The following is a 22,842-nucleotide window of genomic DNA, read 5'->3' as shown; positions in this document are numbered from 1 at the left end:
GCCTTTGATAACAGCATTAACAGAAATCAGAATTATTCTTCTATTCAGGGTTCCAGGATGAACCCTGAGGGAGAGGGAGAAGTGGAGAGTCCGTCATCGTGCCAGACGCCGGCCCCCTAGGCCTGAGTCGACGTAGTAGTAGTTTATCTACTGTTTGGGGGTAGCATGATAGTGTAACAATTAGTCAAATTCCTTTAATGCGCCAACAATAATCAATCAGGATTCAATTCCTGCCACTGTCTGTAAGGAGTTTGTATGTTCTCCCCGTGACAGCGTGGGTTTCCTCTGGGTGCTCCAGTTTCCTCCCACATTCCACAGATGTACAATTAGCGTTAATGAGTTGTGTGGTCATCCTATTTCTATTATGTACAAGGCATTGGTGAGGCCAAATTTGGAGTATTGTGTACAGCTCTGGTCACCAAGTTATAGGAAAGATGTCAACAAAATAGAGAGAGCACAGAGAAGATTTACTAGAATGCTACCTGGGTTTCATCACCTAAGTTACAGAGAAAGGTTGAACAAGTTGTGTCTTTTATTCTTTGGAGCGTAGATGGTTAAGGGGGGACTTGATAGAGGTGTTTAAAATTATGAGGGGGATAGATAGAGTTGACGTGGATAGGCTTTTTCCATTGAGAGTGGGGGAGATTCAAACAAGAGGACATGAGAGTTAAAGGGCAAAAGTTTAGGGGTAACATGAGGGGGAACTTCTTTACTCAGAGAGTGGTAGCTGTGTGGAACGAGCTTCCAGCAGAAGTGGTTGAGGCAGGTTTGATGTTGTCATTTAAAGTTAAATTGGACAGCTATATGGACAGGAAAGGAATGGAGGGTTATGGGCTGAATGCAGGTCGGTGGGACTAGGTGAGGGTAAGCGTTCAGCACGGACTAGAAGGGCTGAGATGGCCTGTTTCCGTGCTATAATTGTTATATGGTTATATTTTGACACCGGAAGCATGCCAACACTTGCGCGCTTCTCCCGGCATAATCCTCACTGATTTAATTGATTTGATTCAAACAATGCATATCACTGTATGCTTTGATGTAAATGTGAAAACACCTAAATAAGGAGAGGAGGTTCTCAACTAATGAAATATTTGAAGGAGAAAATATATCAGTAGTTTAAATGTATAATGGAATTGTAGAATCTCAGAACTAATGAAACTTCCCAAATGGGAGAAGAGAAAAAAAAGTCCCTCATCATAAAGAATATTTTCTTTACAAAAGCAAAGAAATCATCATGATTTCTTTTGACATAATTGGCATCATATAATATGTGCAACTAATTATGCTTTTCAGTAAGGCTTTAAATTACGTCTTCCAATATACTCCTTCTTAGATTGTCAGCTGTGGTTTAGTTAGCCACATTCTTGCCTCTGAGTTGGATTACTGTAGGTTGTCCAGATGTGAGCATAAAAACTGAGGCTGACACGAGTCCAATTCTGTGGGAGGGCTTCATCAAGAGTGCTGTCTTTTGGATGAGACATTGAACTAGGGCCTTGTCTGCTCTCTTGAACCAGTGGTTTGGATTTGTCTCTGGAATGAGGACATATAATAAAGGAGGATAAAATTGCGAAGTGAGACAGCTCATCCAATTCCTAGTCTATCAACATTCCATAAAGCATGCAATTTTTATTACATAAAATGAACATTAAAATATTTTTGTGTATTAGTAATGTAGAATCAGAGTTTTTACTGATATTGGTAGTGTTGAGGGATTTGCATTGCAGAAATACATCACCCAAAAAACACTGACTGATGGGGAAATATGCCAAATTAGACAGGTGTTGATGCTAATTTGTTGCAAAGACAGGGTGATGTAGCTTTAATGTGCTTGGGCATAATAATTATCAGGTTTGCATGGATACTGGTTGTGCTTGTCTTCTTTTTTGGTAATGTGGAACAACCCTTATTCCAAGTCTATTTGGGCCCACCTCCTCCAAAACTTTTCTTCCTCTACATTGGGGAAACCAAGCGTAGACCAGGTGAACATTTTGCAGAACATCTGAACTTTGTCCAGCTGGCCATCTTGTGGTTCCAACTGCATCCCATTAAACTCTGCATCCCACTCTAACACTGGTCTGCCTGTCCTCGACATTCTTTATTGCTATGGGGAAGCAACACACAAATTCAAAGAAAAGCTTCTATTCTGTTTGGGTTGTTTACAATTTCAGTGCTTTCTTCACATTCACATTTAACTGTCTACCTAGATTTCTTCTCCCTTTAGATCATAAGACATAGGAGTAGAATTAGGTAATTTGGCCCAATGAGTCAGCTCTGCCATTCAAGCATGGCTGATTTAATTTCCTTCTCAAACCCATTCTCCGGCCTTCTCCCTGTAACCTTTGATTGTCTTCCTCAACAAAAACCTATCAACCTCCACTGTAAATACTTGGCCTCCACATCCAACTGTGGCAATGAATTCCACACATTCATCACCCTCTGACAGAAGAAATTCCTCCTCATCTCTTTTCTGAAGGGACACCCTCCTATCCAGAGGCTGTGCCCTCTGGTTCTGGACTCTTTCACTATTAGAAATATGCTTTCTACATTCACTCTTTCAATATTCAGTAGGTTTCAATGAGATTCCTCCACCAGTCATTCTTCTAAGCTCCAGAAGACACAAAGCCTTCAAACATTCCTCATACATTAACCATTTAATTCCCAAGATCATTCTCGGGAATGTCCTGTAGACCATCTCCAATGCCAGCACGTCCTTTCTTAGATATGGGTCCCAAATACTCACAATAATCCAAATCCCCAATATTCACACATGTGATGTGTTGTGGGAAAGCATCTTTCTGATTACCTCCCTATAATTGGCTCCAACTGCCCATCACTGTTTGTCTATCTGGCTCCCTTATTACCTACCATCCTTTGTTCCACCAACCCCTTCCCCATCTGGTTCTATCTGCCCATTATCCCCTCTGCATCTGATTTCACTTATTAGCTACCAGTTCCCTCTCTGCAGTTATAATCTGTTCCCTCTCAGTCCTGATGCAGAGTCTTGACCTGAAACAATGACTTACATCTTTTGCCTCCAAAGATGATGCTTGACCCTCTGAGTTCTTCCAGCATTATGGTTTTCAATCCAGATTCCAGCATCTCCAGTGTCTTTTGTCTTTTTAATTATCAGGCTCGAGCCCAATGACACATGATGTGTCGCAGAATATAAATATTGTGGGAAGGCACTTTTCAAGATCAAAACTCCTTTAAGAGACTGAACAACACACACAAAATACTGGAGGGACTTAGCAGGTCAGGCAGCATCTATGGAAATGAATAAAAAGTTGACCTTTTGTGCCGAGGCTCTTCATCAGGACTGGAAAAGAAGGGGGGAGAAACCAGAATAAGAAGGTTGGGAGAGGGGAATGAGTAACAGTTTGAAGGTGATAGGTGAAGCCGGGTGGATGGGGGAGAAGGGATGAAGTAAGAAACTGGGAGGTGATAGGTGGAAAAAGTAAAGGGCTGGAGAAAAAGGAAACTGCTGGGAGAGGAAGTGGACTCCATATGAGAAAGGGAAGGAGAATAGGCACTAGGGGAGGTGATGGGCAGGTGAGAAGAGGTAAGAAGGAGGCCAGAATGGGGAATCCTTTAACAGGCTTAATTCTTGCATACATCCTTGCAGTCACGTTGCAAGCATAACTGGTCAAAGTGTAAACCCAGGTCAACTACCCATTCTCAGGTGAGGACATTGCATGACATAAGAATATTCAAGAATAGAGAATGGGACAAGGAGTATACTTATATGTTGGCTTTTCCTCAAAAACAAAAATAAAATCAGAATTAGAATCAGGTTTATTATCACCGGCATGTGACGTGGAATTTATTCACTTAGCAGCAGCAGCTCAATGCAATACATAAACTAGCAGAGGGAGAGAAAAAAATAAATTAAATAAAACATTATAAATAAACAAATCAATTACGTATATTGAATAGATTATTTAAAAATGTGCAAAAACAGAAATATTGTGTATTAAAAAAAGTGAGGTAGTGTCCAAAGCTTCAAAGCCCATTTAGAAATCGGATGGCAGAGGGGAAGAAGCTGTCCCTGAATCGCTGAGTGTGTGCCTTCAGGTTTCTGTATCTCCTACCTGATGGTAACAGTGAGAAAAGGGCATGCCCTGGGTGCTGGAGGTCTTTAATAATGGACACTGCCTTTCTGAGAAACCGCTTCCTAAAGATGTCCTGGATACTTTGTAGGCTTGTACCCAAGGTGGAGCTGACTAGATTTACAAAAATGGCAAGTTTGTTAGAAGTACTCTCTGGGATGATTAAAAGCCGTTTTTGTTTCATTTTCCCCCCATATTAACAATTTCCTGAATGCTGTAAGTGAAACAACCCGTTGTCAAGATGAATTGAAGTGCAGAGCATGATGGGACTATTAAATGCACTCAAACTAATCACCAGAATATAAAAAAATTCTACAATGCCTATTTTGCAGAAAATTAACATTGTAAAAAGGTCGTAAATTTGTAACTCACGGTAACAAGAAACTAGAGAGGAAAAAAACCCTACAAATTCATCAAAATCTACGTTTGTAAATAAAACTTTAATGTCAATAGAGGTATTAAAAACATTCCATTTGAGATTCAAAGTCTCTGTCTCAGACTGAGTGGTAGGACAGACTGACAATGAACAGAGACATGCTTTGAGACTGCAGAACACCAGAGGACAGATTGTAAAACTCAGAAAGAGGCTGGGTGGGGGTCATTTGCTGCATAGAAGAATGCACAAAGTTATTGTCTTTAATAGTTGCAGTTTTAAAGGCAATGTTCGATCATGTTGATGGACTTACAGGTTAGGGTTATTTGAGTTGTGGGCATGCTTTGTTAGTACTGGAGGTAAAGCAACACTTGTGGGCTGCCCCCTGCACATTCTCAGACTGCGCTGGTCGTTGATACAAAACGTATATTTCAATGTTTTGATGTACATCTTTCTTTAATCTCTTTACACAAGAATATTTAAATAGAGGTTTATATCAAGGATACAAAGGCATCATGGGCACATCCCTTTATATCTATATTTATAGATCCCACCATCTAGTCCATGTCATTTTCTTGCAACTGCCATCAGATAGGAGGCACAGAAGCTAAAAGTCCAACCCCATCCGACTCAAGAACAGCTACTTCTCTTCAGTCATTTGGTTCTTGTTCCTAAGATGTCGTTGGGCTCCTATACCTCATCCTTGATTGTAGCAATGAGAAGAGGGCAAGCCCTGGATGATGAGGCTCCTTAATGATGGATGTTGCCTTTTTGAGGCATCGCCTTTTGTAGGTGTCCTGGATGCTGGGAGGCTAGTGCCCATGATGGAACTGGCAGAGTTTACAACTTGCTGCAGCTTTTTCCAACCCTTGGTAGAGGCCCATCCATACCAGACGGTGATACATCCAGTTAGAATACTCTCCACGCTACATCTGTAGAAATTAACGAGTGTCTTTGGTGACATACCAATTCTCCTCAAACTCCTGTTGAAATATAGCTGCTGTCATGCCTTCTTTTTAATTGCATCAATATGTTGGGCACAGGACAAATCTTCAGTGACATTGACAGTCAGGAACTTGAAACTGTGCACCCACCTTTTCTTCTTTTGATCCCTCAACAAACACTGGTGTGTGTTCCCTTGACTTCCCCTTCCTGAAATCCACAATCAAGTCCTTGGTCTTACTAATGCTGAGTGCATAGTGTTGCTGCGACACCCCTCAACCAGCTGATGTGTCTTGCTCCTGTACTCCTCCTCATCACCACCTGAAATTCTGCAAACAATAGTATCATCGGCAAATTTATAGATGGCATTTGAGCTGCGCCTAGACACTCATTCATGGATGTAGAGAGAGTAGAGTAGTAGGCTAAGCACACATCCTTGAGGTGCCCCAATGTTGAATGTCAGCGAGGACATGTTATTTACCGATCCGCACAGACTGTAGTCTCCCAGTGAGGAAGTCAAGGATCCAGTTGCAGAGGGTGGTACATAGGCCCAGGTTTTGGAACTGTTTGATTAGAACTGGGGGCATGATTGTGTTGAATGCTGAGCTGTAGTCAAGAGCCTGACGTAAATATTACTGTTGTTCAGGTGATCCAAGGCCAAGTGGAGATTGCATTCACTGTCGACTTATTGTGGTGAAAGGCAAATTGCAGCAGCTCCAGGTCCTTTCTTAGGCTGGAGTTGATGCTAGGCATGACCAACCTCTCAAAGCACTTCATCACAGCAGATGTGAGTGTGACTGGGTGATAATCATTGAGGCAGCTTACCCTGCTCTTCTTGGGCACTGGTATAATTGTCACCGTCTTGAAGCAGGTGGGGACCTCCGACTGCAGCAGTGAGAGAATGAAGATGTCCTTGAAACACTTCTCCCAGTTGGTTGGCACAAGTTTTCAGAGCTCTGTCGGGTACACCATCAGGGCCTGATGCCTTACTAGGGTTCATCCTCTTGAAAGATGTTCTGACATGGCCCTCATGCCTCAGGGTTGCCTGTTGCGTCTGCTAAAGAAGAGGCCAGAGTTGGCTGTGTGCCTCCAGATTCCATACTGGGAGTGGCCTGCCCTATGAGTGAACACTGTCGCTGCTGCCCTCTAGTGTTCACTCACAGGAAGACAAGCTAGATTCATTTGTGTGAAATTTGAAACTGTTGTGGCTTGCTCTTGCAGAAACATGGCTCCAGGACAACATCCATGCACCATTAATTAACAGACCATGACACTCAGGGATTTGGGCTACACTATTATTATTTTTATATTATATATTAATATAAATATATATATATCAAATATAAATACTTTGTATATAACATATACAAGATTATATTTCTGTATTATTTTTCATAACTGTATGGTTTCCTGCTATCATAATTATACGTGCTATATGAGTTGTGTGGTGTTTGTGATTATCGGTACTCTGTTTCACACCTTACCCCAGAGGAACACTGTTTCATTTGGTTGGAATCCTGTGTATGGTGGAATGATAATTAAACTTGGACTTGAACTTGGTTTTTGATATGTCACCAAAGTCTGTAGCAACCTTCTACAGAAATACCATCGAGAGCATTCTAACTGGTTGCGTCACCATCTGCTGTGGAGGCTCCAATGCACTGGATCAGAAAAAGCTGCAGAGTGTTGCTAACTCAGCCTGCTCCATTATGGATAATAGCCTCCACAGCACTAAGAACGTCTTCAAAAGGTGATGCCCCTAAAGATGGCAAAATTAAAGACAAAATCACCCAGGATATGCCCTCTCCCTCTTCTCATTGCTACAGGAGCCTGAAGACACACACCCAATGCTTTAGGAACAGCTTCTTCCCCTCTGCCATCAGATTTCTGAACAGATGATGAAGCAACCCATGAACACTACCTCACTATTTTACTATTTTTGCTTGCACTAACTTATATATATATGTGTGTGTGTGTGTGTGTGTGTGAATGTAGTTCATTTGGCCTTCGGTCAATTGGGACAGCTACCTATTTGAGACAACTCTTAAAGAACAAAAACTATCCAAGAAAATAGCTGGGATTCCCTTTGTTTATTTGGGACACTATGCCATTTAATTGGAACAGGAGACAATTGCAGAACAGTTTCTCACTAGCGTCAGTCACGTGAAACTGTGTGGCTATTAGACACTAAACCATGGTTAGAGCAAACAGTGTTTAAATAGCATCAGTTGTATGTGCTTGTGTTCAAAAAGCAGTGATTTTCTTGTCATAGTTGGTGATAAATAAGCAGTAAGGGAATTTAGAATTGTTTTGCTCACCGCGATTTCAAACATTCAGGCTTGGAGATGCCAGAAACCACTGGGAGAGAAAATGAAACAATTTCACTACTTCAAAAAGTTAGGCACTACAAAGAATTTGAAGGTATCAACAATCATCTTGAATGTTACAATGAAAACGAAGATTTGGAGGATACAACCATTGACAGTATTGTATGAAGGCAGTCCATTATCTGCACTAGTGCTATGGGCTAATTTTGTTCATTATAGTCAATCAAAAGAATACGCGGTCTTTGTTGTCTGTTGCATCTGATAACGACAGTGACACCTGCGTGGGAGAATTTTTAAAGCGAAAAGGCTGTTGCACTGGGACTGTCATGGTCCGGTCCGTGAAGTCCGCATTCCAGTTCACCATCTGGTCTGTCAATCCATATTCCAGGTTTTCTGGTATCCATTGTTCTGTTGGGTGCTCTAATTAAGGCACATGATTCTTGTTTGGGCAGACACATAAATACCTCCGAAGACCAGGGCTTGGCTGCTGGATTGTTCTTGTTAAAACCTCCTGTCTGAATCCCTTCTCTGCCCCTTCTTCCTGAAGACTTGCTGTGCCTGCAACCTCTGCCTGAAGCCTTACCTGTATCCTTGTCAAGTTCAACTGCTGGAGCATGACTGGAGCCTTGCTGTGTCTAGATAAGGAACTGTCTTTTGTTGTTTGGAACTGTCTCTTTGTGTCCGTGCCTTTACTAGGTAGGTCTGGCTGTTTGCCGCTACCTTGAGTTGGGAACTGTCTGTGTCTATGCCTTTGCTAGGTAGGTCTGGCTGTTTGCCGCTACCTTGAGTTGGGAACTGTCTCGGTGACCATGCCTTCACTAGGTAGGTCTGGCTATTTGCTGCTACCTTGTGTTGGGAACTGTCTCTCTGTGTTCTGTGTATGAGTCCTGGCCCAATGCCCTGTTCCCAAGGAGGGGTCCTGGCTCTGTGTTCTGTGTTCCTTTCTCCCAAGACCACATCATGTCTTTGCCTAGTTCCGGAGTCCGAACCCAAGCCTCATCCAGTCCTGTAGCCACGTTATGTCCTCGCCTAGTTCTGAGATCCGAGCCCAAGTCAAGACCCAGGTTCTGGGTCCTTGTCCAGTCTCTGGCTCAGAATCCAAGCCTAGGCTCCTAGTTCCCAGTTCCTAGTCCTGGTCCTGCTTGACTAGCCAATGTCCTAGCCCAAGTCTGTGTTCTTGTCCCAGCTCCTAGTCTGCATCCAGTCATGTCCCAGCTCTCTAGTCAAGTCCTGGTCCTAGTAGTTCAGTGTCTGTGTCTTGCATTTGGGTCCGCCACCAGTGCTCCCTTATGACAGGGACAGTTTTGCTCTCTCAACCTTGGAGGTCCGGGTCCAATGGTAGAGCAGTCATCACAAGCTGGGATTTTCCTTGGTTGCAGTGGGTAATCAGATCATCTTCTCTGCCTTATCATGCCCTTCACTCTGCACGAAGCACTGCAGAACCCCTTTCTTGGCTGTTGGATCTCTCGGTTGATCTCATCCACAACAGTCTGCTGGAGCTACAGGTGAGAGCTGCATACCTGGTAGGAAGCAAAGGTGCGTGAGCTGCCCCAGAATGGACACTATAAGCCCCTTCACTAGAAGTGCTACCGCTCCCTGGACACCCCATACATAGCAGTGAACACTGGTTGAATTCCTCTGTCAAGGAACTAACACGTACTTTCATAGTACTGCAATAGAATTGATAGTGTTCTAATTGAATCTGTATTTCACTTAAATACATAATTTGTCACTCAGTTAAATGGTAGTTTGTTTTTTTATATACCTTTTTAACTACTTCCCTGAAACTTCAGCTCACTGGGGCAGTCACTTAATTGCGTTAAAATGTACTGGTCTGATCTGTCCCAATTAACCAGAATCCACTGTATTTATACACAAAAAAACTATAAATTACAATAATAAATTGTATACATTTTCTTATGTAATTTGTATACTTTTGTGTGTAACACAGTACTGCTGCCAGAAAACAATAAATTTCATGACATGTCACTGACATTAATTCTAATTCTGTATTTGCTTTTCAATGAAAAGTAGACTCTATTAAAATGGAGCCCTCAGCAGTAGGAGGTGCTAATGGACCATTTGTCCATGCTGTTCCAAACTGTTGAGGATGGTTCCTGTTCAACAAGGAAGTGCACAAACTGAAAACAGAATGTTTTATACTTGTTAAAGTCTTTTCAGAGGCAGATAATGAGAAATTATGTACTACCATTCATTATGTATGGTGTTCTGCTGGACAAAGCAACCAGGGCAAAGAGGAAATTCCTGGTACCTTTTAATGCAGGAGGAGTGAGTGGTCACTTCTGCAGAGGGCTGATTCAGAACTTGATGGAGGAGCAGTGAATGATGTTTCTAAAGGTACAATTCAGCAAGAAGCCTGATTAGGATGTCCCACCATCTGTGGAAAGTCTGCAGAAACTATCACCTATCCTTGCTTCTCTCACCTGAGCCCTCAGGCATTATGTTACAGTGAGAGAGCAAGTAACAAACATTTTGAGTATTGAATGGCTTTTTCTCACTCCAAATTTGTGTAAACTGTACAAAATTAATTGTGGACAGTGTCTTTCCAGCAGCTTTGCTAATGGATTGTGGCTGTATCATGTGAGCTATTTCCATTAGACTAATTTGACAAAGGTACAACTAAAGATACCTTTTTTTTTAATTCTAGCAACACATAAAAATTGCTGGTGAACGCAGCAGGGCAGGCAGTATCTGTAGGAGGAAGTACAGTCAACTTTTCAGGCCGAGACCCTTCGTCAGGACTAACTGAAAGAAGAGATATTTTTATTCTGGTGTCTTCCTCCTTCCTTTCCAGTCCCGAAGAAGGGTCTCTGCCTGAAACATCCACTGTTTATTCATTTTCATAGATGCTTCCTGACCTCCTGAGTTCCTCCACATTTTGTGTGTGTTGCTTTGGATTTCCAGCAGAATTTCTTGTTTATAATAGACAAAAAAAGATCAGACTTAAACAAAATTGCAGTGATTGTCATTTAGATGGACAATTAGAGACAGGAATTGCCATGGGAAGTTAATATTGAACACCAGGAAAGTTGTTTGGTTAGTATTTTAATTGTCTTCTATGGCTTACTCAATGGCCTCTGTACTAGGTACACCTGCTCATTTATGCAAATATCTCATCAGCCAATCATGTGGCAGCAACTCAATGCATAAAAGCATGCAGGCATGGTCAAAAGGTTCAGTTGTTGTTCAGACCAAGCATCAGAATGTGGAAGGAATGTGATCTAAGTGACCTTGACCATTGGTGCCAGACCGGTTGGTTTCAGTATCTCAGTAACTGCTGATCTCCTGGGATTTTCATGCACAACAGTCTTTAGAGTTTACAGAGAATGGTGTGAAAAATCAAAAAAAAAACAAATCCCAGTGAGCAGCAGTTCTATGGGCAAAAATGCCTTGTTAATGAGAGAGGTCAGAGAAGAATGGCCTGACTGGTTCAAGCTGACAGGAAGGTAACAGTAACTCAAATAAACATGCTTTACAACAGCAGTGTGCAAAAGAGCATCTCTGAACACACAACACATTGAACCTTGAAGAGGATGGGCTACAACAGCAGAAGATCACGAACATACATTCAGTGGCCACTTTATTAGATACAGGAGGGACCTAATAAAGTGGCCACTTTGTATATGTGATGGTGGTTTCACCTATTCATGAGAATATATGCCCATGGGTAAATTATGGTTGAAAATAGCATTGAGCTCTTCCCATAATTTTGGTAAACAGGATTTGTTATTTTGATCAGGACTTTTATGCTCTGAATAGACCACATTATGACTCACTTTTTTGTCTCTATTCTATACCATTGTCTTCCTATAACAGTCCTGAAGAGGGGTCTTGGTCTGAAACTTCGATTGTTTATTCTTTTCCATAGATGCTGCCTGACCTGCCGAGTTTCTCCAGTGTTGTGTGCGTGTGTATTACTTTGTATTTCCAGCATCTGAAGAATCTCTCATGTTCGTCACTGTCTTCCGTATTTGTTTGCACTTCACGTCCCTAAATAAAGAATGAGAATCCCATATCCTAAAGAGAAATATAAAGTAGAAACAATATTAAAACACGCATTTCAGAAAAAAGATGTCACTTCTAGTTAATCTATCATATTGTTTGCAGCTTAACCAAAATGTTCTGCTGTTCGTCACCATCAGGGAGAAGGGAATGAAATATGTCTCGCTATTTCGTTATTCCTGGTGACACTTTGCTGGAAAAATGTGCTTAATCATTTTTTTTAAAAAAGCTGTATGCTGTCATACATAGTTTAAAATGTTAACAAAACTAATTGTATCAGTCATTACATCATTTTCTGAACATTTTTGTCAGTTTAAATATTCCACCCATCCCCCAAAGGCAAGAGAATTGTTCTAAAATGAGGTGATTATGTTGCCGTTCTCACTCTCATTCTCCAGAGGCTGTGGATCTCAACATATGGAAATTATTTATTTGTAGTGTATACGTTCATATAAATTACTATGAATGGAACATAGCAAAGTACAATGCTTCTCATTTTCCTGAAGACAAAAATATTTAAAGTCTCTGTCAAAATTTATAAAACTTAATATTCTGCCTATATTTCCTCCAATTAAATCTTGTAGGGGAATAATACAGTTGACTGCTATAATGGCATGAGTCATTGCTTCTAAGATTGAAAGTCACGAATTTATGCCACACTCCAAAACCTGAGACCAATATTTAGATTAACACACCAACCTTGGAGATGCATGATAGAGATGCCATCCTTCAGGTGAAAGGCTGAACTATGAAATTGCAAATCTTCTCAGATGTGTATAAATGACCCGTGCTATTAATCCCAAGGCACATGGCACTAATGGGAAAAAATTAATTTTCTCCTAGACTCAAGACAAGTTACTACTTAACCAATGTGATCCAAATTGATTAGTAAGTGTGTCAAAGGTTACGGGGAGAAGGCAGGAGAATGGAGTTGAGGGAAAATAAATCAGCCATGATTGAATGGCGTAGAAGAATCAATAGCCTAATTCTGCTCCAATGTCTTGTGGTCTAAAATTAACTGTACTTTCTCTTCAGCAACATACACAAAATGCTGGAGGAACTCAGCAGGTCAAGCAGACCATACTTTCTCTTGCTGTTGTTTACAGAAATATGTAAACAACATTGGACAGAAAAAGACCCTCTTCTCCATCTATTCTATTAAGTGATTAGCTTTATTTGTCGCATGTACATTGAAACATACAGTGAAATGTATTGTTTGGCGACAATAAAGTATAAAGTATAAAGTATAAAATGTGTCATTTGCATCAAATAAAATCAGCGAGGGTTACGCTGGAGAAGTCTGCAAGTGTCGTCAGGCATCCAGTGCCAACATAGCATGCTCACAACTCACTAACCCAAACCCATATGTCTTTGGAATATGGGAGGAAACGGGAGCACCCAGAGGAGATTCACGTGGTCACGGGGAAAACGTACAAACTCCTTACAGACAGCGGCAGAAATTGAACCTTGATTCTACAGTTAGCACTGTAAAGTGTTGCACTAACTTCTACACAACTGTGCCACTCCTTCATCAAATATGCATCATTATAAAACTTTCCACCCTATCTGAAATCACCAGGACAATCAAAACTAAGTAACAACCCAAGCCCGTTGGGCTTGTACAAGTTGAGTATTTTTCCCCCTAAATTCCTGAGGGAATTAAAACCAGTTCAGTAGATCAAACTGACCTAAAATTCCTCAAAGTAAACACTTCTTTTTCTACAGGTGATTGCAGCCCTAGCCAGAAACAGGTTCAAAGTCAAATTCAAGGTAAATATATGTTACCATTTACCGTCTTGAAATTCATTTTCCTGCAGGAAAATAAAGAAATACAATAGAACTTATGAAAATCTATATACAAAGTTTGACAAACAACCGATATGCAAAAGAAGACAAATTGTGCAAATTAAAAAAAAAACTGAACTCTTCAGAAGATCATAAGATCGCTAGTGATCCTAAAGTAAGTTTCTTAAAGGGAAATTACAGGCTGCAGATTGCAGTGATAGCATTTCAGAAGATGTATATCCAGTAGTTTTGTGAGCTGCCTGCAAAACATCCCCATAATGTATATACCTCCAGATATTATAAAGAAGATCAGTGATTTGTAACTGCAGGATGGTGACTTCCTCCTCCTAGCACCTAACTTAACTTTGGCCCTTGGTAACTTTAATTAAAATAAACTCTCTGTTCAAATACAGTCTATTTGCCTCATCAATCATTTAATAAATCTTGAGCAAATAAGCCCTTTTCTATGCTTCTCCAAATCATAGGTTCCTATCTCTTTTACTAGCAACTAAGCTGCTCAAAGCCATGAAATAATAACCAGTTTCTGGATGCTTTTCAACATCTCAGTATTATTCACATGAGGCATATATTGAGTGGATAGCCAGAGACTTTTTCAGGGTGGAAATGGCTAACAGAAAGGGGCACAATTTTAAAGTGATTGGACAAAGTATAGGGGGCGTGTCAGAGGTAAGCATTTTACATAGAGTGGCGGATGTGTGGAATGCACTGCCAGGGGTGTTGGTAAAGTCAGATACATTAGGAACTACGTTCCCTCTAAGCTGTGCGCACACATTTTTCAACAGCACACAAAGGAAATTAATATGCACACAAAAGGTAAAATAATGTAGTAATTAATAATTATACTTATTGAAAATAATCTTTTAGCTAAATGTTCCTGTTAACTAGTTAGTCGGTTTTTCAAATACCACAAATATCACTAATTTACGTCACCTCACCTTTCCTGTTCAGGTTTGTACAGCTGCATCACGGCGGCAGCCATCTTTGGCAGACAGCGTTCATATTGTAACATTTACAAAGATCTGTTTCAAATCCTGTAGATAGCTTACTAAGTTTTTATTGAAAAAGATCAGTCAAATGACCCTGAGGCTAAATACTGTCACAAGAAATTGATAAACATCACATACAAAGTAGCTTTACAGGTTTTAAGTGATGTCTTTGATAAACTGGCTGCACTGTGCAAGATTCTGCAGAAGAGTGGCCTGACACCGATTCATTCACCTCATTTTGCGTGAAGCAAAATTAACGAGATAAGAAAGCAGTATCTGGGAGACAATGTTTTGTGGAGTGACAAAGTTAAAGTTTTGCTAAGTCAACAACGTGAAGAAAACGTCACAGTAGATACAAGTTCGCTGTTGATTTTCATAAATAGTCTTTGTGTTCATTTAGAAGAAAGGTTTTCCAAAGATGAGGTACAAGCTTTTGATTTCTCCGCACTTGCAGATTGTGACTTCACATTTGGCGATGAGCAAGTTAATGCCTTATATCTAAAATATCATGATTTCCTAGCTGAAGATACTGTAATAGTTAGACAGCTTAATGATTTCAAATTTTCCATGCAAGAAAAAATTAAATCCAAATTGATTTCAAACGTTGCTCAAATGGTGGCATTTGTACTTCAAAATGAACAGTTTTGCAACCTTGCACAGTTGATGGACATTGGGGGAACCTTTCTTGTACCTAGTGCGGACTGTGAGCAAGGTTTTAGCCTAGTGAATCAACTCAAAAACAAGCTGAGAAATCATTTAGGTGAATGTCATTTGGATATGTTAATGAGAATCGAAAGCTATCAATTGGATGGAAGTTCTATTAGTCTAGATAGAGTTTACAAAGAATGAAGGTGTGGGCACGTGGCCAAGTGGTTAAGGCATTGGAGGTTCGAGTTCGAGCCCCAGACAAGGCAGCGTGTTGTGTCCTTGAGCAAGGCACTTAATCACACATTGCTCTGTGACGACACCGGTGCCAAGCTGTATGGATCCTAATGCCCTTCCTTTGGACGACATTGGTGTCGTGGAGAGGGGAGACTTGCAGCATAGGCAACTGCTGGTCTTCCATACAACCTTGCCCTGGCCTACGTCCTGGAGAGTGAAGACTTTCCAGGCGCAGATCCATGGTCTCGCAACACTAACGGATGCCTTTACTTACAAAGAATGGGTAAATGCCAAAGACAGGAGACAGAAAAAATAATGGAGTGACTTAAACATGTATGTTATTTTGTTGTTATTCTGTGCAGCTTTATATAAAATATCTTGTAAACCTACATAAACTGTGCCATGTGTGCATTCAGTGCCCACATACTTTTGTCACAGGAAAAAAATTTGCACAACATAAGATTTTTGCACACACTGACTACTGAAAATTAGAGGGAACATTGATTAGGAACATTGATTACGAAACTCTTAGATGGGCACATGGATGATAGAAAAGAAAGGGCTGTGTAGCAAGTATTGGTTAGAATAATCTTAAGAGTAGATTAAAAGGTTAGCACAACATTTTGGGCCAAAGAGTCTGTACTGTGCTGTAGTGTTCTATGTTCGATCAGTATTCATTTATTTATTTAGAGATACAGTGTGGAACAGGACCTACTGGCCCAATAAGTCACACTGCCCAACAACCCACCTATATTTAACACTAGCCTTTTCACAGTACAATTTACAATGACCAATTAACAGACTAACCAGTATGTATTTGGACTGTGGGAGGAAACTGGAGCAACCGGATGTAAAACCACATGGTCGCAGGGAGTATGCTGGAACTGAACTCTGGCACTCCAAGCTGTAATAGCATCACACTAACTGCTACACTACCTGTGCTCTATGTGAAGAAATTAAAAGTGAGGAGGCACAAAATTCTAACAACCGCTGACCAAGCTCTTCGAACAAAATGGTATATTTTAATTGATAATAAAATATTATTTATACTCTACTTTACCCATTTCATCTTCTTCCTCCACTTCCCTTTTCCCTGAAATATTTATGTTCACTGTTTACTCAGCCCCATGCATAACATTTTCCAAATTAAACATAATTTGCGTGTCATGAATCAAGTACCCCAGTGTATCAAGATGTACTTGAAGTAGTTGAGAATCATCTATAGCCTTGGCACTCACACAAATTTTAATATCTTCTGAAAATCTGCGTGCTACATTTCCAAAACCTATTTTTAGATCATGAATAAATGAGGAAAGGCATAACATTGTAATGTAGATTGTCTGTGTTTCTGTACTTACAAAGGGATTAATTGGCTGTTGAGTGAGTATAAGTTAGATATTTTTCTTCACTATGCTACAAAGAAACCTTTAATGTAGTTTTTAAATATCAATAAAATTACAGTACTGTGCAAAAGTCTTAGGCACATGTAAAAAGATTGGTCAGGCAAAGACACTTTCAAAATGAATGAAATTAAAAGTTCATAAATATCAAAAATTTGCTATAAAGACCAGTAAACAGGAAAAAAAACTAAATCAAATCAATATTTGGTATGACCATCTTTTGCTTTTAAAACTGCATCTTAGGTACACTGTCATGTAGTTTTATAAGAATATTGGCTATTAGGTTGTTCTAAGCATCTTGGAGAATTGGTTGCAAACTTTGTCTGTCACGCTTGCTTCTATCTCTTCAGGTAATCGTAGACAGCCACAGTGATGTTGAGATCAGGGCTCTGTGGATGCCATACCACCTGAAAAAATATAACTTGGGTGCCTAAGACTTTTGCACAATACTGAATGAAAACACTTTATTTCAAAATACAGGTCGACCTTCACAGATCCGGCACCATTGGAACCTGAGGAGTGCCGGGTTAGTGAAAATGCCGAATTACAGAAGGACCACATTAAGCATAATCAGTGCCAGATTATCGAACGAACCGGATTACAGGTAGTCGGATTAGTGAAGTTTGACCTGTACTAATCTATTTCATATAGGACAAACTTGTCAGACCCAGACTGGAAATTTTACATGTTAACCTGAAATATTTAGTTTAGGTGGCTTTTATAATGCTGAGGAGATCACAGCTTTGCCTGATTCCATCCTCACACAAAATCTGTGCATCCATGCACATTATCCCAAATAGGTTTCTGGATCAAAGTAAAAGATTTTTTTCCTTAAACCAGCTTAAACTCTCTGAGCAGCATTTCCTATTTGTGGCTGAAATGTTAAATTGCTGCAAACTAAGGAATTAATCCATGTCCTTTCTGGTGTTTATAAATTTGTGCCCCATAGACATTGACTATTGAATGCTAGTTTCATAAAATCTTAAGAGAAGTTTTATTTCTAAATATTAAGACAGTGATTTAACACATAACAATGTACTTGCAATTATTAACATTTTCTCAAGGACTCTGAGTAATAATTAATCACTCCTAAAAAGACCTTTCTCTTATTTCAGTCTTAGCTATCCAAAGGTATGTGTCATTTCACTATTTTACAACAAAAAAATACAAAAGTTACAAAAAAATTCAAAACTTAGTCACATAACTCTCAAACAAGAAAAAATCTGCAGATGTTGGAAATCCAAGCTATACACACAAATGCGGGAGGAACTCAGCAGGCCAGACAGAATCTATGGAAAAAAGTACAGTCGACGTTTTGGGGATGAGTCAAAGTAAGAAAGTGGGAGAAGGGGAGGAAGAACCACAAGGTGATAGGTGAAACCGGGAGGGGGAGAAAGGTGAAGTAAACAGCTGGGAAGTTGATTGGTGAAAGAGATATAGGGCTGGAGAAGGGGAAATCTTGTAGGAGAGGTCAGAGGGCCATGGAAGAAAGAAAAGGGGGAGTAGCACCAGAGGCAGGTGATAAGGTGAAAGAGGGAAATGGGAGTGGGCAATGGTGAAGGGGGGGGTGCGTCATTCTCGAATTTCTGGTAATGTCCACCCCACCTCCTTCACCATTCCCCATTCCCATTTTCCTCTCTCTCCTTATCACCTCCCTCAGGTGCTCCTCCCTCTTTTCTATCTTCCATGGCCTTCTGTCCTCTCCTATCAGATTCCCCCTTTTCCAGCCCTGTATCTCTTTCACCAATCAACTTCCCAGCTCTTTACTTTACCCTCCCCCTCCCTCAGTTTCACCTAACATCTTGAGGTTCTTCCTCCTCTCCCACCACTTTCTTACTCTGACGCCTCATCTTTTTTTCCCAGCCCTGATGTCCAGTCTCAGCTCAAAACATTAACTATATACTCTTTTCCATAGATGCTACCTGGCCTGCTGAGTTCGTCCAGTTTTTTGTGTGTGTAACAGATAAGTCTGATAAATTAGAAGATTCCTGATTTTATTCTGTGAATTTCTTCCAGAGAGTTCGTTGTAAACTTGCCTTGAGAATGTCGTTTGACCAGTTAGCCACTTTACTATCAATGCTACATCACTGGAACTTCTTGCTACAAAGTAATAATTCTAAGTTGCCATCAGCCTTGAAAAGGTAAATTACTTCAGACTTTTACAGAAAAACACTGATGACTAAATATATACCAATATGAACATGAACATGACATTTAACATGATTTGTTTAATAGCCTCAACATTTTACTGACATACCCAAGTCAAGCAATCTTCAATACAACAATTTATATAATAGCCTTAAGTATTTTACCTTAAAGTAAAATTGTACATAAAGTTTCAGCCATCACAAAATAACTGTTGTATGTATTTTGGAATTTTTAGGCAGTTCCTTGTGATTAAGGTTAACCTACTACTTCTTTATCCACAAGGATAAATAATTAAGTTCTGGAGAAGGGTCTTGGCGCAAAACATGATTGTTTATTCCAGTCCATAGATGCTGCCAGACCTGCTGAGTTTACGTGATTTACGTGAACAGGTTCTAAAGCCAATTGAAGAACTGCACATTTTCCTACAAACGTTTGTAGATGGGACAACAGAATGTTGCTTGGGTGAGCATGTGGGCAGGTAGTATGTGAGATGGTTCTTTTCTTCCACTGCTTATGCATGACCTTTGTCCTTAACACTTGGACATTTAGCAAATCAACACCATCCTGACTGTTCCTTCTTCACTTTCAGTGATAATGAGGCAGAGATTCAGTCAATTATTTCCAGGAATCACTGCGGATGATCTATTCCTTCAAGGAAGCCTTGAACACATTTTTGAATCTTTTTTTTCTCTGTCCACTTGGTAATCTCTTCTTGTTACAGAGCTCAGAACTGAGCAGATTGGCAAGTCAGTGAGTCAATCACCATCTGTGTTTAAGTCAAACTTTTGGGTTGAGACACTACAACAGGACTGAGAGGGAGGAGTGAAGATCACAAATACATAGCAGTAGAAGCAGATGGGGGAAGAAGTGTGGGATAGAGGCTTATAGATTATGTAGAATGGTCAGGGGATGATAGACAGGTGCAAGGGGAAGGTGGGAAAGATGAACAAAAGGAACAGAAAACTAAATAAAGTGAGTGTATGGAAGGAAAACAGCAGGGAGTGTGGCTCACCCTAAAATGGAAGCTACCCAAGCAAAATGTAGTCTGTGCTTGGTTTCACCAATGTAGAAGAGATGGCTGTTTTATGGAACACCTATGGTCTTTCCATCTCAAGCTTCTGGGAACATGGTACTTTAATTTTACTTCCTACTTCCACTCCCACACCATTCCATCTGGCCTCAGTCTTCTCCATGGCTATGGAAACACTAAATGCAAATTGAAAGAACAGTGTCTCATATTTTGCTTGGGATTCTGTCTTCTCCCAAGGACATGTTATTTTTCTGTCAGTTGGGATTTGGAATTCTTGACCTTGTTGGTCAGGAGTGGTGGCAAGGCTGAATCAATTCTGACCTCTGGTGCTACGTGCTATGAATGGAGTTTCCTTGTTCTGCTAAATTCCCCAGATTCCTCCCACATCCTCAGGTTAATGGGCTACTATGAGTTACTGTAAATATTGTAAATTGTAAGTGTAGGTGGTTAGTGGATGAATCAGGGTGGAGTTAATGGGCATGTAAGAGAAAAGATTACAGGGAATTAAATGTGGGGATAGAAATGATAGGATTGCTTTGAGAGCTGCCATAGACATGTTCTCCAATGTGGTAAGGAAATATGAAATATGATTGCATAATATTCAATTCCATTTGTACTCCAATGTAAACTTTATTATCAATGTATGTACATGTTACCATATACTACCCTGAGATTCATTGTGCTTGCAGGCATTTGCAGGAAAATAAAGAAATACAATAGAATTTACAAAAAGCTATATCCAAAGACTGACAAATAACCAATATGCAAAAGAAGACAATTTGTGTGGAAGAAAGGTAACATATACAAACAAACAAATAAACAGATAAATGTTTATTAATTCTGAGAACTTGAGTTGTAGAGTCCTTAAAAGTGAGTCTGTAAGTTGTAGAATTAGTTCAGAGTTGAAGTGAGCAAAGTTATTCACAGTTCAGGAGTCTGATGGTTGAGGGGTAATAACTGTTCCTGAAACTGATAGTGGGGACCTAAGGCTTCTTCTCAATGGCTGCAATGAGAAGAGAGCACATCTGGATGATGGGGGTCCTCGTGGCAGCACTCTATGTAAATGTGCTCTGTGGAGGGGAGGGCCTGGATGTCCACAGCAAATGAAGCAACTCATACCTATATGCAGCAAAAGCTGGATAAAATTCAAGATAAGCTAATAAATGGTAAACAACAGTGTGCCAAAGAAATGCCAGTCAGTGGCCACCTCCAACATAACAGAATCTAACGACTTACTCTTGACATTCAATGACATCGCTAACCACTTCATTGGCATCATCATCGAGACCTGACCATCAACATGTTGGAAGAGGTCGTTAGCCAGAAACTCAACTGACTAGCTGCCTAAATTTTATAAGAGCAGGCAAAAGTCTGGACAATCTGTTATAGGTGACCCACTTCCTGACAACCCAAAGAGTTCCCATTGTCTACAACTCAGGTATGTGATGGAATACTCCTATTGGTTGCAATAAATGCTGTTCCAAGAAGCTTGATGGAATCAGAATAAAGAATTTCACTCCATTAGTGTCCCATGCCACAACCCTAGATATTAATTTCCTTCACTAGCAGCATAGAGTGGTTGAAGCATGTACTGTCTACAAAATGTACTGTAGTGATTTCTCTAACTTCTGATAATTTATCTCTCCTCCCCTTTTCCATCCCCCATTCTAGTTCCTCTTTCACCCCTTCTCCTCTCCTCTCCTGCCCATCACCTCCCTCTGGTGCCCCTCCTCCTTCCCTTTTATCCATGAACCACAGTCCTCTCCTCTAAGACCCTTTCTTCTTTAAGCCCTTGCCTCTTCTACCTATCACCTTTCAGCTTCTTACTTCATCCCCCCCCCCACCCACCTGCACCCTCACCTGGTCTCAACTATCACCTGCCAGCTTGTATGCCCCCTCCCACCTTCTTATTTAGGCTTTCTCCCCCTTCCTTTCCAGACCCAATGAAGGGGCTCAGCCTGAAAACATCGACTGTTTATTCCCCTCCATAGAAGCTGCCTGAATTGCTGAGTTCTTCCAGAATTGTGTGTGTTTTACTTAAGATTTCCAGAACCTGTGGAATCTCACGTGTTTATGATTTGTCGTTGTGACTTTGACAGCATCTTCCAAACCTGCACTTCTAACCAGCATAAAGAAGAAGGGCTTTGATGGCATGGGAACACCATCACCTCCAGGTTCCCCCCCTCCCCAATTGCACAACACCCCGACTTAGAAATAATCTTTATTCTTTTATTGAAGCTACATCTAAACATAGAACCATACATCACAGGATGTTTACTTCATGGTCGGTACAGACTTCGGTCCATGATGTCTGGGCCGACTGTGATGCAAATTAAACTGATTCCATCTGCCTACACATGATTAATGTCTTCTATTTCCTGCACGTTCATGTGTTTGTCTAAACACTTCTTAAACTCCACTATTATGTCTTCTTCCAATAGCACCGCCAGCAGGGTGTTTCATAATGTTCCCTCTAATTGTTTTTACACCTGCGCGGACCAATCATTGCTCCGAGCAGGAAATTTTTAGACGGCCCAAAAACTGCATGGCAACAAAGGGTATGTGCGCAGGAGCTTTTCAGTTATTGTGTGGCTGCACACCTGTGCAGTTTAGCACCAACCACAGTCAGTGTAACAACATGTCCCCACATCTCCTTTTAAACATTCCCTTAACTATTAGAATTGCTATAATCAAGAAGTCGGTTCAGGGTAAATGGGAATAAATACTGTCTTTTCCCATGACATTCACAAATGAATAAATTATAAAAAAGCAATATCTGAAACCACAGTAACTTATTTTCTATTCTACTGTTCTTTATT

This window comes from Mobula birostris, chromosome 24 (genome assembly GCF_030028105.1).
Source record: "Mobula birostris isolate sMobBir1 chromosome 24, sMobBir1.hap1, whole genome shotgun sequence".
In the NCBI taxonomy this organism is placed as follows: domain Eukaryota; kingdom Metazoa; phylum Chordata; class Chondrichthyes; order Myliobatiformes; family Myliobatidae; genus Mobula; species Mobula birostris.
This window is presented reverse-complemented; position numbering follows the sequence as displayed.